This window comes from Falco rusticolus, chromosome 2 (assembly GCF_015220075.1).
Source record: "Falco rusticolus isolate bFalRus1 chromosome 2, bFalRus1.pri, whole genome shotgun sequence".
In the NCBI taxonomy this organism is placed as follows: Eukaryota; Metazoa; Chordata; class Aves; order Falconiformes; family Falconidae; genus Falco; species Falco rusticolus.
This window is the reverse complement of record NC_051188.1, coordinates 18,619,533-18,634,128: the sequence shown is the minus strand read 5'-3', so window position 1 is coordinate 18,634,128 and position 14,596 is coordinate 18,619,533.

Genomic DNA, 14,596 nt, shown 5'->3' with positions numbered 1-14,596 from the left:
TGTTCATTATTGATTTCTAATTGCTGGCTATGATAAATTCCAAAAGTGTAGCAACGTGGAGCAGAAAGTCACAGAGGAGCTGCCATCTTACAGGGTGCTTTGTATGCCTTCCTTAACATCTGTCATTTGTGACCGATGCCACTGAACGCAGTTATCCAATAAGATGCCAAACTGTCAGCATTTCATTAAAATATGCTGCAGGGAGTAGTTCAGCAAACTGTTTAGCATGCCAAATGCATAGTATGTGCCAATATATTTATTGTATAGTGTTCTTAAGAGCTGCAAGCCTCTATTCATTGGGAGTAATCAATTCCATTTTCATATGCAGTGGACCTTGACCCCTGCTCTGCACTCACATTGCAACAATCTAATTTTTTCAAGGGACAATCAGAGTAAGTTGATGCAGTACCTCTACCAGGAACTTTGGCAGTAAGCTTTGTTGATATTCTGGGCTAAAAAAGCTCTACAGATCTCTGCACACTGTGGGAAGGATCTAAAAATACATAATAAAAGCATTATTAGTATAGCATGCAACAAGGTGAGGAGTACATGCTGCTCAACAGAAATAAAGTCTTGACAATGTAAAAGCAACAAAGCCAAATAAAGTAATTCAGCAACAACAGTATTAAGATCAGCCTTACTGCAATATGAAATAAAGGACAGTTATGTTTTTAGTGGAGCTGAAAGAATCTACCCCAGTGGCTGGTTATTAATAGTTCAAGGAGACCTTCAGTCCCCTGTTCAACCTTTGGATTGCCTCATTAGACCCTGTCTGTTTCTGGGACATGCAAATCCCATGTGTCAAAAAGCACTGGTCCTCATATACTCAGTGACCTTTCTCATCTCTCATATCCCTTCTTTCCTTTCTGCCTGATTACCCCAAAGTGCCAGCAGTGACTCTGTTCCCAGGCAATTACTTGTTGGGCAGCTCTCCCTCAGCTGAAATAGGGTCTCTCCTCTGATACTGAAAGCTAGGCAGCATTTTGTTAAGCCAGGACTTGTGTGCATGTTCAGCAACCCTCCATGACCTCTCTCCATGGGAAACCTGGCTTCTGAACCTTGGGGTTTTCATCTTCGCTTGATATAAAGTGCTGCCAATTAGTTGTAGTCAAACCCTGAGGCCAGCAAAGGGGCATCAGTGTGTTCCTGAGCCTCATGCCTCCAACCCTTTCCACCTCTGGCAGTGGGCTCCAGCACTCCATTGCCTGTATCTCTTGCTAGGACAGACAGAAAACGTCTGCAATACCACGTATCTCCTTAAATCCTAAAATGCCACTCTGGCTCTATAGCAACACTAATAGGCATCATCTGTTTTTATTTTATGGCTGGGAGGCTCACAATGTCCCTACTGCAGTGTTCTGCAGCTACAGTTGAACAGTTCAAGCCTAGAATTGAGTCTGAGATACAATCCCATGTTACACCTTTGTTGAGCATCCTGGCTGGTGTCAGAAACAGTGTGGCCAGCGGGGCCAGGGCAGTGACCGCCCCCTGTACTGGGCACTGGTGAGGCCGCACCTCGAATCCTGGGTTCAGCTTTGGGCTCCTCGCTGCAGGAGGGACGTCGAGGTGCTGTAGCAAAAGAAGGGCAATGAAACTGGTGAAGGGTCTGGAGCACAGGTCCTGTGAGGAGTGACTGAGGGAACTGGGGTGGTTCAGCCTGGAGTGGAGGAGGCTGAGGGGAGACCTTATCACACTCTACAACTACCTGAAAGGAGGTTGTAGCATGATGGGGGTCAGTGTCTTCTCCCGAGTAAGAAGCAGTAGGACAAGAGGACATGGTGTCAAGTTGTGGTGGTGGAGGTTTAGATTGGATATTAGGAGAAAATTCTTCACCAAAAGGTTGTCAAGCATTGGAACAGGCTGCCCAGGGAGATGGCTGAGTCATCCTCCCTGGAGGTATTTGAAAGACATGGAGATGTGCTGCTTAGGGACATGGTTTAGTGGTGGACTTGGCAGAGCTAGGTTGACTGTGGGACTCAATGATTTTAAAGGACTTTTCCAGTCTAAACAAATCATATTCTATTCTATTCTGTTCTGTTCTATACTATTCCGTTCTATTCTCCCAGACCATGTTCCTGGGGGCTTTATTTCAGAGCTCAGTAAGACCTATAGAGAGCTTTACGACCTTGAAATTCAGGCTGCGTATTAGGATTCCAGAAGAGGATGTAGAAACCCAGCTCTAAGCTTCAAAAATGAATAAAATGGGACATGAAGAAGCCACCAACAAACTGAGACTTGCAGAGATTGTGCATACATACAAACATCCTCATAAAATCAGACATGAGTTTTTCCCCAAAATGAGTATCTCCTCAGGATGAGCTTGCTGAAGGGGAAGGTATGGGGAGGAGTGGAAACCAAGAAGGGAGAAAACGTGGGAATAAATTCAATTTAAGTGTGCACAGAAGGAGCAAGGAGTCTCGTAAACATATCCAAGGTGATAAAAGACACCTGAAGCAAAGAGCTTTTAAAGATGTGAAAACCACCTGCTCTGGCAAGCAGAGCTGAAGATAAATAAAGACTTATGATCTGGGTGAGACAGTTTGCTGCATGCTTGTTCATCCCAGCGCTGCTGTCTTTTTCCGTCAGGCAAATGGGCTGGTTTGTTGCGGTAGAAATGATAGTGACCTGGAGTACTACCTGGAAAACAGCTCCTGTGCTGCTGCATAGCCCTGATGTATATGGAGTAAAAGGTGTTCTTTAATTATACACAGGGCTCAAACCACACAGATTGTGTGCACCAGGTCAGATGCTCACAGTGTTTACCGCTTTGCCCATGTTTACAACATCCAAGCCCAAATTGCAGGTTTTTATTATGGCCTTTCTCCCTCTCCTGCCCCTACATTTTGCACTGGCCTGGCCCTGCAGCTGAAGGACACATGACAGTGGTACCTTGTAGGGCAGCAGGCACCAAGGACCCTTCCCTGAGCTGAGAGTGCACGCCCAGACCTCAATTGTTTGGGGGAAGGAAGATATTTGAGCGGTCAGTTCATATTATAGTCTTAATCACAGCAGAAACATAATGAATACATTCTTCTCATTCTGCATTATGTCAATAATTTTCTGGGCTGTGTCAGCTCTTCTGTGGGTGAGAGCTTATTTTAATCACTTGAGAGAGGATCTGACCGACAGAGATCTGCTGAATATAGGACTGCATAGTTTCAGAAAGCTGTTTTTCAGAGCAAAGTTTTCAGACTTTATTTCCAGCTGCTGTTTTGTCTCATACCTTCAATACAGCGGACATGACAAGGAGTCAGTGCCTGGAGAAGTAACGGCTGCATCAGACTATGAATGCATTTGAAGGGCTACATTTACTTCACACATATTACAGGACCACAGTGAGACTTTGTTCATAAACTTTCTGGACATTTTTTAACAGGGGAATTGATGCTTGGCCGTTACATTTAACTGGTAAATTTTTGCTATTAACCATAGAGCCTGTTTGAGCAATAGGTTGCTTATAATCATGCTGTTTACTGGAGTATCAATGACACTATATAACACACAGTTCCCATGTCTTTATACAGTAATACATTCCTTCTTTCTTTTCTTTCCTCCTCTCCTCCCTCCCTCTCCTCCCTCCTTCTCTCCTCCCTCCCTCCCTCCCTCCCTCCCTTCCTTCCTTCCTTCCTTCCTTCCTTCCTTCCTTCCTCCCTTCCTTCCTTCTTTCCCTGTTCCCTCTCTCCCTCTGCCTCTGTGGTGTGCTGACACAGGTGCCAGTTGCTGAGGACCACGGTGAGCTGACCGATTTTGTGACTTCAGCTTCATTTTAAGTGCTGCTACTGGAACGGCATCCAGACTGCTGATACACTTTCCTTCCTTTCTAAACTGCTTTCCCCATTAGCAGTGGCTATGGTTGCCAGCTGGCTATGGTGCAGTCAGAAGGGGAAAAGCAATCACGGTGCAACCGGGAACGCCTCCATTTCTTGTTTCACACTTGCAGCAACACTGGTCCCAGAAGAGAAGACAGGGTCTAGCAACTTATTCGACTTTGTTACCTACAGATTCTGATGGGCAGGACTTGGAAATGTATAAAAATTTTAGCAAAAAAAAAAGAAGAAAGGGGCCATGCTTGTGCGGTGAGACTTTATGGCATACCCCTTGTCCCACTGTTTTTTTAATTAGTTTTGCTTCTACCCAGCAAGGAGGGTAATGAAAGCCTTTCTCTCTGGTTTTCTGGTGTTGTTTTTTTTTTTTTTTTTCTTTTTCTTTTTTTCTGACTGTGGCTATCGTCTGTGCAGGAAACATTTGTTATGCTCTTTTTTTTTTTTTCCACTACTACATTTTTTGTAGCTCTTTCCAGTTTCACAGGCTTTGACTTTTTTTCTAGTGGGTCAGTTATAATTTTCATGGCCTGGGAAGAGAGATGTGGGAGAAGAACACAACTGGCCCTGGTGGGGCTGGTAGGGGTGTGTAGTGCAGGACAGTGTCAGAAACTCCGGCTTCTCTGGTCCAGCCAGCCAGTCCTGCATGACATTTTTTTTGCCACCTAGCAAATTTTCAATAACTTGCACTGAATATATTTACAGGCAGGTAAGCCAGGGAGGCAGAGACGGCATTTATCAGGTGCCAGCTAGCAAACTCTGCCACCTTAGCTAGTGAATTGAGGAGCTACTTGCTGTATTAGGAAAAGATATATACAGAGAACCTATTAATAGCCTTATCTCTGGTCTACAGCGAAGCAGTATGAAATGCTTGGGCTTCTACCCAAACTGCAAAATGCTTTTTGGCTTAAGCAGACCACAGGGCAGAAAACCAGTTTCATGCAATCTCCTAATGCAATGTAACTCTGCAACTGTCCACTGAAGCTCCAGGTGATAAAGATTGCTCCTGAGCACATCCATCAGTCTCTGCGTTGCCTGACATTGCTGTCCTTGTCCAAGCAATGGCTGTTCCAGTCTCATTGGTTTTCTCCCCTACATCACAGGTTGGAGGATATAGCTGTTCCCCAGGAGGTGGGTTTTGCCCTCTTACTGACAGACACTGCCGATGCCCTTCCCTGACCAAAACCTCCTTCCTACCTGCTTTGTATTCCAGTTCAATCACCAGTGTTAGTGGCACTAAATGCTGTCTAGCCATCCATCACAAGACATTGAGGACATCCATTATGATATGATTCATTTGAGCAATCTATGTTCATTATTAATCTTCCCTTACTGCAGGCTAAAGTAACCCTGGCTTGTAAGGTCTCTGTCTTTTCAAAGCTGGCTTTACTATAATTGTGTTTTCTGCTGTATCTGCTTGCTTGCTTGCTTCTTAGTGCTTTTGAGGGTATTGTCCCTTTCCTGAAATAACTTCTGAACTGTGCCATTCATCCTGGGAAATGTTTATTTGGGATAAATATGCAGTCAATCACTGCTGTACTCTCAGCTTCTGAAAGTCTGCTTTGGAATGTAGCTCATCCCTTCACCGAGCTGAAGGGATTAAATACATAAATCTTCTTTCCTAAATTCTTGCTCTCCTGCCACCAAAAAATGGGAATTTGGATCTTTAAAAGAACAGGGACAGTCTGTCTGTAGTTTTTCAAGGTTGTGCTAAGTGTTCAGCTAAACAAATTCCACCTGGTTTCTCCACTGACCATCCAGATGCTGCCAGCTGCACAACACTCTTGAATGCATTTTTGCACCCTTGCAGGTTACCCTTTCTTCAGGGCTGGTTCCTTTTTTCCCCTCAGATACAGCAAGAGATTTCATGAGATTAAATCATATGTGTGCCCAGCCAGTGCTCTGAGGAAGGATAAAGTGCAGGAAGCCTCTGTTTCCAGCCCAAGTATTGTTACTAAGGAAGAGACAATAAAAATAGGTGATGGCACTCCAAGAATGTGACAAGGAGATGGGCTGACCCTAAAGCAACACATGGGACCCCTTTCTGAGTCAAGGATGCCAAATCCTGGTCATTGACTGGGATCCCCAGTTGCACCCTAGTAGTAATGGAGAACGAATATGCCACCAAACTGTCCTGGGTCTGTTACCAAGCCCTGCTTGCTTCCTCACCAGCAAGGAAGACACATTCACGCAGAACCTCTCAGACCTGCTGAAGTGAAATGGCTCTGGGACCCTCAGCTCAAACCACATTCCCCTTTCCAGAACACAACAACTCTAAATCATGCTCCTAAATAGTTACAGCAAGGGATGCGCAAGCCCATGTAATTTTGTGATTTTTTAGGAAAAAACTTTGCATTATCTTTTTGCTTAAAGCAGGGTGGAATAGCCAAAGGCTAGTGCATTCTGTTGTATCCAGAATTAAACACTTCAGCACTGGCTTGATTTAGCTGCTGACAACTGACTTATAAATGTGGCCAAATGTCAATAAGCAGTAATATTTTTATGGGGCATTTATATTCTGTATGGGGAGAACTTGAAAAAAGATCTTGATAACCAGTGATCCCGAGTTATTCAATAACTGTATGACTTGTTTTGGTTATTGAGGTTGTCCCCTCCCTGCAATGCAGAATTAGCGCTGTGGCATTTTTATCCACCCAGGAGCAGAAGGACCATGAGCTCCCTTTGCCTCCATTGCACTGAAAGCAACTGCATTTTACATTTGACGAGGTGCAAGCTGCAACAGGACTGAAAGCAAAGGAGCTGGGAATAAAAGGCAAGTATCTCTCAGGAGAAAAGGCAGAGGGAATACAGAGATAACTTCTGCTGGGCTGCTCTGATGCTCCTCTCCCCAACAGTGCCATTTCTAATCACGGCACACTCTGCATGCTCACAGTACTTTCCTCACCGACAATTTCATTCAGGCTGTCAAATTAGCCAGGAGAGGCAGCGTGGGTAAATAAATAGCAACCAGACTGCTTGGTAAGTCTTTGCTTCCTTTCCTATTCTTGTCATCTTTGTTTCTGGGGTACTGCCTGTGTTCCAGATGCTTATTTAGGCATCTGTAACTCACATCCATAAGATTGCCACCACAAGGTACAGTTTTTCACACAACATAGCCATGCATGTGAACATGCTGCCATTCAGGTCAGCACTGTCCCCAGCCACCACCTTTGCACACCAAGTCTTCATAGGGAACTTGAGAGGTCATCTGGTTCATCGTCCCACCCCAGGCAAATTGTTCTTCATTATCTTGGACTACATATGTGCAGAGTGTAATGTAGGGGAAAGCTGGTCTGGATTGGACCCAATGGATGCTGGCCCCAGAAGTGGTGAACAATAATAACAAGAATACAGTCCACATGCCAGGGTTAAATAATCAGAAGAGAATATTTGGTTTCTATTACTGTGTAGGTCAAGTTGTAGATTTAGGTATATAAACTTTGGCACTCTGAAAGTCATGGTTGTAAAAACCAAGAATGAGCACGGCAGCTACCCCTTTTCAACTACTGCAACTTCAATCTTTTAAAAAGAAAAGAAAAACTTAAAAAGAAAAGAAAAATTGTAGCTTGAATATGACACAGCATTTAGTGGTTTTCTTTCCCTTTTCAGTTGATTAAGTGGCCTCGTCTATTAAAATCCTCTTGATACGACAATGAGAGCTATTAGCAACTCATGAGAATCTGTGGTTGGTAAACAGAATTACAACTCTGAGAAGAAATACTGCAGCTACCATACAGCAAGTGGCATGGCAGTAGAAGTAGCTAAAAATAGTGTATTACTCTAGAAGATGAATTCCTAGAAGACAATCAGGGAAGCTGTCACAACATGATTGAGGTCATCTTCGAGTGATACCTGCAGAAAGACAGTAATATATCACCTGTACAGCTGTAAAATCTGTAAGCAGCTTTATTGCATTAAATATGCTCTGACATGAGCTCTACAAATGCCCTGTTTACGGTAGGCAGAGTGTGCCCTCTGTGCGTGACCAATGTCCCAGTTTGGAAAGGTTCTCCTTGTCTTCCATGGATGGTTGTCATCCATTCAAAAGGCAATAAGCCTCCCCTTATTCTAGTGCCGGCTCCCTCACATACTTAAATCCTCTTTTGTCTGGTTCAGTTGGTGATGAGAGCATGCCTTCCAGATGACGGTATCTGTAGCACACACACAGCCCCCTCCACCTTGAGAATGCTGAAATCAACCCAAGTGCCAGAGATGCTCTTTAAAATATTAATTACACAAATATTTTACAAATAGTTTTCTAGCTGTGAATAATAAGCTGGTAGTGCCTGGGAGAGGCATACAATTTGCATCCTCCCTTTCCATATGAGCTGTTTTGCTGTGACTTCCAGATGCCAAATAAATTATTAATCAAGTCTGAAAAATATACTGGAGCCTTCTTTCCTGAGAGGAAGGGTGATGCTAATCAGCGAATGGATTTGACGTGTAAGTCACATTTCCATTAAATAGCTGATGAATGTCTTTCACCACCACTTTATTGTGTTCACCTCTCTAACTTGGAACATGTTGCAGGTGTGCACTAATTCCTCCTATTTCAGTGCCATTACTGGTGATGTACACTTGCCCAGTGTGGGCACAGTGAGGCACGTGGACACAGTCTATAGGGCAGATGGCAGGACTGCACAGCACAGCATACTGGTGGGGCATTAGAAAGCACAGGAGAAAGATCCTGTGGGTCTTTGTATTTTGGGCTGGGTTTTTTGGTGGTGTGGTTTTTTTTGGTTGGTTTTTTTTTTTTCTCATTTGAGCTGTGATTAATGGCAGTGTCAGACACCACCAATGGAAGGATGCAGTTTGTGAATACCCTTGCATTGACTTCAGGACAAGGTGGTAGAGAAAAGGATAAATTTCTCCTATTTTCATTGCTTTTTCCCAGCTTCCTTTTGCAGTGTCACAGGCACTTGATCAATGTATTTCTTTCTTCACACACGGCAGAGAACACAGATTAGGAGACAACACAGAATAGACAGATCAGTTGGACTCTTAATACATGCCCTCAGTTAGCTGAGGGCTCTCATTTTCAAAAGAAGTGGACTCCAAGAACCTTGCCATGTAAGCAAATCCACAAGGAAAGGGTGAAGACAGTGGTCAACCAAGTGATCTTTTCAAAATCTCACCTAAAACAAGGACAATTTGCATGCCTTGCTTTCCAGCTAGAGTCTAATACAGAAAAAAAACCCCAAACAAACATTATTGTGTCTCAGGAACTATTGGGTTTTGGGCCATATCTTGTATATAAAAGCTCAGGCCTTTAAAACCCAGCTGAGAGAACTGATGGTAAGTGCTGCTAAACACAAATTGGCCTTTGGTGGTCTCCAGAAGCATGACCCTGGAGTTCCTCTGCTGCTATTCCAGCATCAAGGGAGCAAAGGCTGTAGGAGTTGTGCATAGATCACTCTTCTCTGGTACAGAGAGGGAGACAGGAAGAAACCAAATGCTTTCCCTGCTGATTCTGCTGCTACTTTCTTTTTAAACACATTTAGATTAATCTTTAAGTGTCCAGTTCTACCCCGAGTATTTTATATCAATAGGAATACATTAGTGCAACCAGAACGCACACCAGCCAGCCTACAAATACATTCATACACAACACATCTTGAGCTGCATAATACTATTTCTTCACTCTTCTGTATGTCCCCAGCTCCCAGTATGTCAGAATCACCTCTTGGCATCCTGCTTGGTGATAATAAATCAGGCTCAGCTGCATGATCTAGAGCCAATGAGCATCCTTGGTACATATGTTGTTGCCAGCCCATCCTCTATTAATCTAAGGGTTCCCATGTGTGTGTGTATTTGTAGTGCCTCGTTTCCTAATGAAATGAGTCCCAGCAAAACAGTACCGATTAATTTTCCTGCCCCTTTTTCCAGTTGGAGCATGGTATAATGCACCTTTCTTCAGTGTGAACTACACCTCGTTGTGTTATGTTCTGTGTAAAAGCAAGTATGAAAAGCCTGTCTCAAATAAATAACAACCTATGTATAAATTAAGAGGCAACACATGGCAGAGCAAACCAGCAACATCAGGCTGTCAGGAAGAGGTCTTGGTGCACGGCTGCATGCTCATTGTCAAGATTTCTGTGGCACAACAGCAAAAGAGAAATTTATACAATTTATTGTTTACAGCATAAATATAAATACTTGGTGGTGGTGAAAGAATCCCAGAGACCTTGTAAACTAAATCACACTGAAAAACACCCTCCATGAAGGCCATAAGTTGGCAAAAGCTTATGCCATGTATTCTGATCCTTTTCTTTAAACAGAAAAATATCTTCCTAATTAATGATTGATGGTATTAATATAACAAAAGACTTTTATGTCTTCAAACTCGGTTCTGCTCAGAAGGCATTGATACATAGGAGTATATATCCAGACCATTTTTACAGTGAGTGAAAACACCAAATCTTTCTCTTTCACAAGAGTGTCTGCTGGTTTGATCATTAGTCCCACGAAGTTGCCAAGCAGTTTGAGCCAGTTCCTAGCAAAAGAAGAAATATCAGAAGCAAGGCCACATACATCAGTGGAAGACAAATGAAAATGGAAAATTTGGGGGTTGCCTTGATCTTTGTCTCCCCCTCCTCCCCCCCCCTTTTTTTTTTTTTTCCGCAGACTTTATTTCAGGGAAGTGAGAAAGAGAAGATTTCATCCCGCAAACAGAAGACATCACTGGTACTTGCAAAGATGCTGTGGGTCACAGCAGCTGACAGGCCATTCCCTTCAGGAAGTACAAGAGGAGCTGAACACAGGGAAGGCTCTTCATCCTGTGTTCGTGTCTGCTGTACGTCACGTTTGCTATGGGCATATCATGTTTTGTATAATCCCCCGCAATCTTTCAAGAGATACTATTCTTTATCACAGAAGACATAAGGGACATCCATTTTTCATGTGATCAGAAGCACAAAAACATAATTGAAAATGGATCATGACAAGCTATTAATCCTAGCATGTAATTCAAAGTTTTGTTTTGTTTAGGTGATTAATTTACTTATGTTACACAGTGTACAGGTATTATAACCAATGGGTTCTCTCTCCTGAAATATCCTTTTATAATCATCATATTTTCTAAGAACTCTAGATCAACACATATGACATGTAAAGGTGCTTCCAGAGAGAGACAGAGGGAGAGACTTCTTGAACAGAAACTTCTTGGCCATTCCAATTTCATGGAATATGACACTCCAAAAAGCTGATCCTTGAACCTGATCAAGAATGTTAAAATTATTAAAAAAAAAAAAAGAGAGAGAATTGAAAAAAAGAGACAAATTGAGGTTTTTAAGTATCTCAAAGGCCAGGAAGTGAATCTCAAAAACAGGACTTGATGTGAGCTTGAAAAGGCTCTGGTTATGTGCTGACCTTGCTGACAAACAAGCAAGACAAAATTTGCAAGGTGCAACATTGGCATTTTGTTATGATTACTTTTATTTTGTATAGTATAAAACAATTCTGAGAAATATTCTGTTAAATAGCAGCATAATAGTAAGGAAATACTTCCTATAACTCCTCACACAAACAAAGAATAATGTTGTAGAAACTGCAAAGAAAATATGCGGCAGCATTTTTCAGAACAGCTGGTTTTGGAAGAATTTAACTACAAAAGCAGTACATGGGGATGAATTTATTAGGATGACTTAGGGGGTCTTAAACCTCAGCTACTACCTTTTCCTTCCCTCTCTCCACTAACACTGCTTGCCAGCATGAGCGTGCTGTGGACCAGGGCACATGGGCAGCCCTCCTCCCTTTCAGTGGCACTCAGTGCTCATGATAAATGTGCTTTGGCCCACTGAAGCAAATGGGAAAACTCTCATTTCAAGGTGATTTGGACTGAGTCCCTTAACTATCTTTGCAACAGAGTTCTGCTTGAAGAGGCTCATAAGGAAAAAGTATCTATTACCGTATCTCTGCTCTTACCTGTTGAGCCAAATTCCAACAATGCATAGATGCACACCCTTGGAAGTCTCCATATGCAAGTTTTACAAGGAAATGCAGTCCTGTGTGCTCCACAGACTTGCCTAGCTGCCTACAGGTTTTGAGCAGAACTGATTCAGATCTAAACTGAAGGCTCCCTCTATGCCTATTAATCACCTTTCCTCTCACAGTGTTTTTGCAGCTGCCACCACATATACTCCTTGGGCACCAATCCACTGTTTTGCACCTCCCAAAGTCACTCCATAATCACTAGTGCTGATTTTTTATCCTAGGTAGTAGGACAAATCTTCTAGGGCAGCTATAAATGATAACTAAGTTACTTACATAATTATCTTAACACTTCACTACACTCTCAGTCAGTTGACTACTGGTTTAGATTGCAATGATACTTTAGTAATATTCAGCTCAATCAGTTTTCTGCCCAAGATAGTTTGTATCTTTCAATAGACAAAAAAAAAAAAAAAAAAAAAAAAAAAAAAAAGAAGAAGACACTGTAATCATCTATTCTGATTCCTGCAGAAGGCTCTGGGTCAAGACCTGAGCCCCAAAAGTACTACACCATATCCTGTACAAAACTATCCTGTGTTTGCAGTGACAGGTAACTTAACTGCAAGCTTGGGAAGTTGCTCTAACGTTACCCAGGAGAGTGGCTAAGATGAGATGGTTTTATGTGAAAAAAATCCTTTTGAATTTGTAATTACTATGTTATTTGAAACATCCGTAAAAAGATAAAAGGGAAGTATTCACATGCATGGGGAGTAGCATATGAAGAAGGCAGGTTTCCTTTTATATCCCTATTACTGTGTTTGATCCTCTCCAGCTTCTCTAATTGCCCTCTGTGCCATTATCTTCAGCACAATACAACGTTTTTTAAGTCAGTGCAGACTAAAACTGTATTGTAATACAGTGGCTGCTTTGTCTTGAGTAGATCTTTATTAAATTTTTGGTCAGGAGCAGTGCTATTTGGTAAATAATATAAACCCACAACAGATTTGCTCAAAGCAAGTAAAGCCTCAGGGTGACTGAGGTGTAAGAAACGTCTCTGAATGAACAATTCTAATGGAGGAGGCATTTAAATAATTAACTTCCTTTTGATAGGATTTTCCTGCTGCAGTGGAAGAAAGGATAAACAGTTAGCAACTGAAATGCTCTTTCTTCTTGCCTGATCTGTCCCTGAGTGTATGAATTAATGGGCTTTATTCCAGGAAGGGATCCACACTCAGGCTACTGTCATAGCTGAAGGAGACCTTCCTTTATGAAGGAGGAGGAAAGGGAGATAAAGGGGGCCATAGGTCCTGTGCACAAGAGGCTGTGGGCTGAGCTGGGCTGTCATCCTGCTGCTTACTGTCTCCTTGGTGCTGAGGCAGAAGTGGCAGTGAAGCGTGAGGCTGTGCCCAGCAGGACTGCTGCTGGCAGAGGGAACCCGTGCAGGCAGCTACCACCACTGAGGATGGAGTGACACTCTTCACTGGGGTGGGCTTACTCTTTTCTGGGTAAAAAACTGACTGGCTGGCCGAGCCCAAAGAGTGGTGGTGAATGGAGTTAGATCTGCTCAGCGGCCACTCACAAGTGGTGTTCCCCAGGGCTCAGTACTGGGGCCAGACATTAAGCTGGGGGAGCACTGATCTGCTGGAGGGCAGGAGGCTCTGCAGAGGGGTCTGGGCAGGCTGGGCCGATGGGCCGAGGCCAGTGGTGTGAGGTTCAACCAGGCTCAGTGCCGGGCCCTGCCCGTGGGTCACACCAGCCCCAGGCAGCGCTACAGGCTGGGGCAGGGGGCTGGGAACTGCCCGGTGGGAAAGGGCCTGGGGGTGCTGGCTGACAGCCGGCTGGGCATGAGCCCCCAGTGTGCCCAGGTGGCCAGGGGGCCAGCAGCGTCCTGGCTGGTGTCAGAAACAGTGTGGCCAGCAGGGCCAGGGCAGTGACCGCCCCCTGTACTGGGCACTGGTGAGGCCGCACCTCGAACCCTGGGTTCAGTGTCGGGCCCCTCGCTGCAGGAGGGACGTCGAGGGGCTGGAGCGTGTCCAGGGAAGGGCAGCGGGGCTGGGGAAGGGGCTGGGGCACAAGTCCTGTGAGGAGCAGCTGAGGGAGCTGGGGGTGTTCAGCCTGGAGAGGAGGAGGCTGAGGGGAGACCTTATCGCTCTGAATGGGGAGTGTAGACAGGTGGGGGTCGGTCTCTTCTCCCACATAACAAATGATAGGACAAGAGGAAACGGCCTCAAGTTCTGCCAAGGGAAATTCAGATTGGATATTAGGAAGAATTCTTCACTGAAAGTGTTGTCAAGCATTGGAACAGGCTATCCAGGGAGTCGGTGGAGTTGTTGTCCCTGGAGGTATTCAAAAGACATGGAGATGTGGCTCTTGGGGACATGGTTTAGTGGTGGACCTGGCAGTCCTGGATTAACAGTTGGACTTGATGACCTTAAAATTCTTTTCCAACCTAAATGATTCTATGATTGTATCATTCTATGACACCACAGAACTTTCACCAGCTGTGAGCTGACGCCTGCCTGTGCCAGCCTTAGCGCTGCGCCCCCGCTGCAGTGCTTGCAGACCATCCCTGGGCAATTCGTGTCTTCCAGGAGCGAGGCTAGGGTGAGGACTGAAGGCCGTTCAGACAGAACAATAAACCAGATGGAAATGAAAAGGGAGGGAGAGGTAGATGGATGGCTCAGCTGCAGTGTGAACATGCTTCGCAAAACTTACCCAGTGCAACTGATAGTAACAGGCAGCAGCAGCAGCCTCCAGTGCCAGCCTGCCTACCTAGGCATTGCGATGCACATGGGAGTTAGTCAAACGTCTGCTGCAGAAGGCCACACACGTTCAACAGTGTTCCA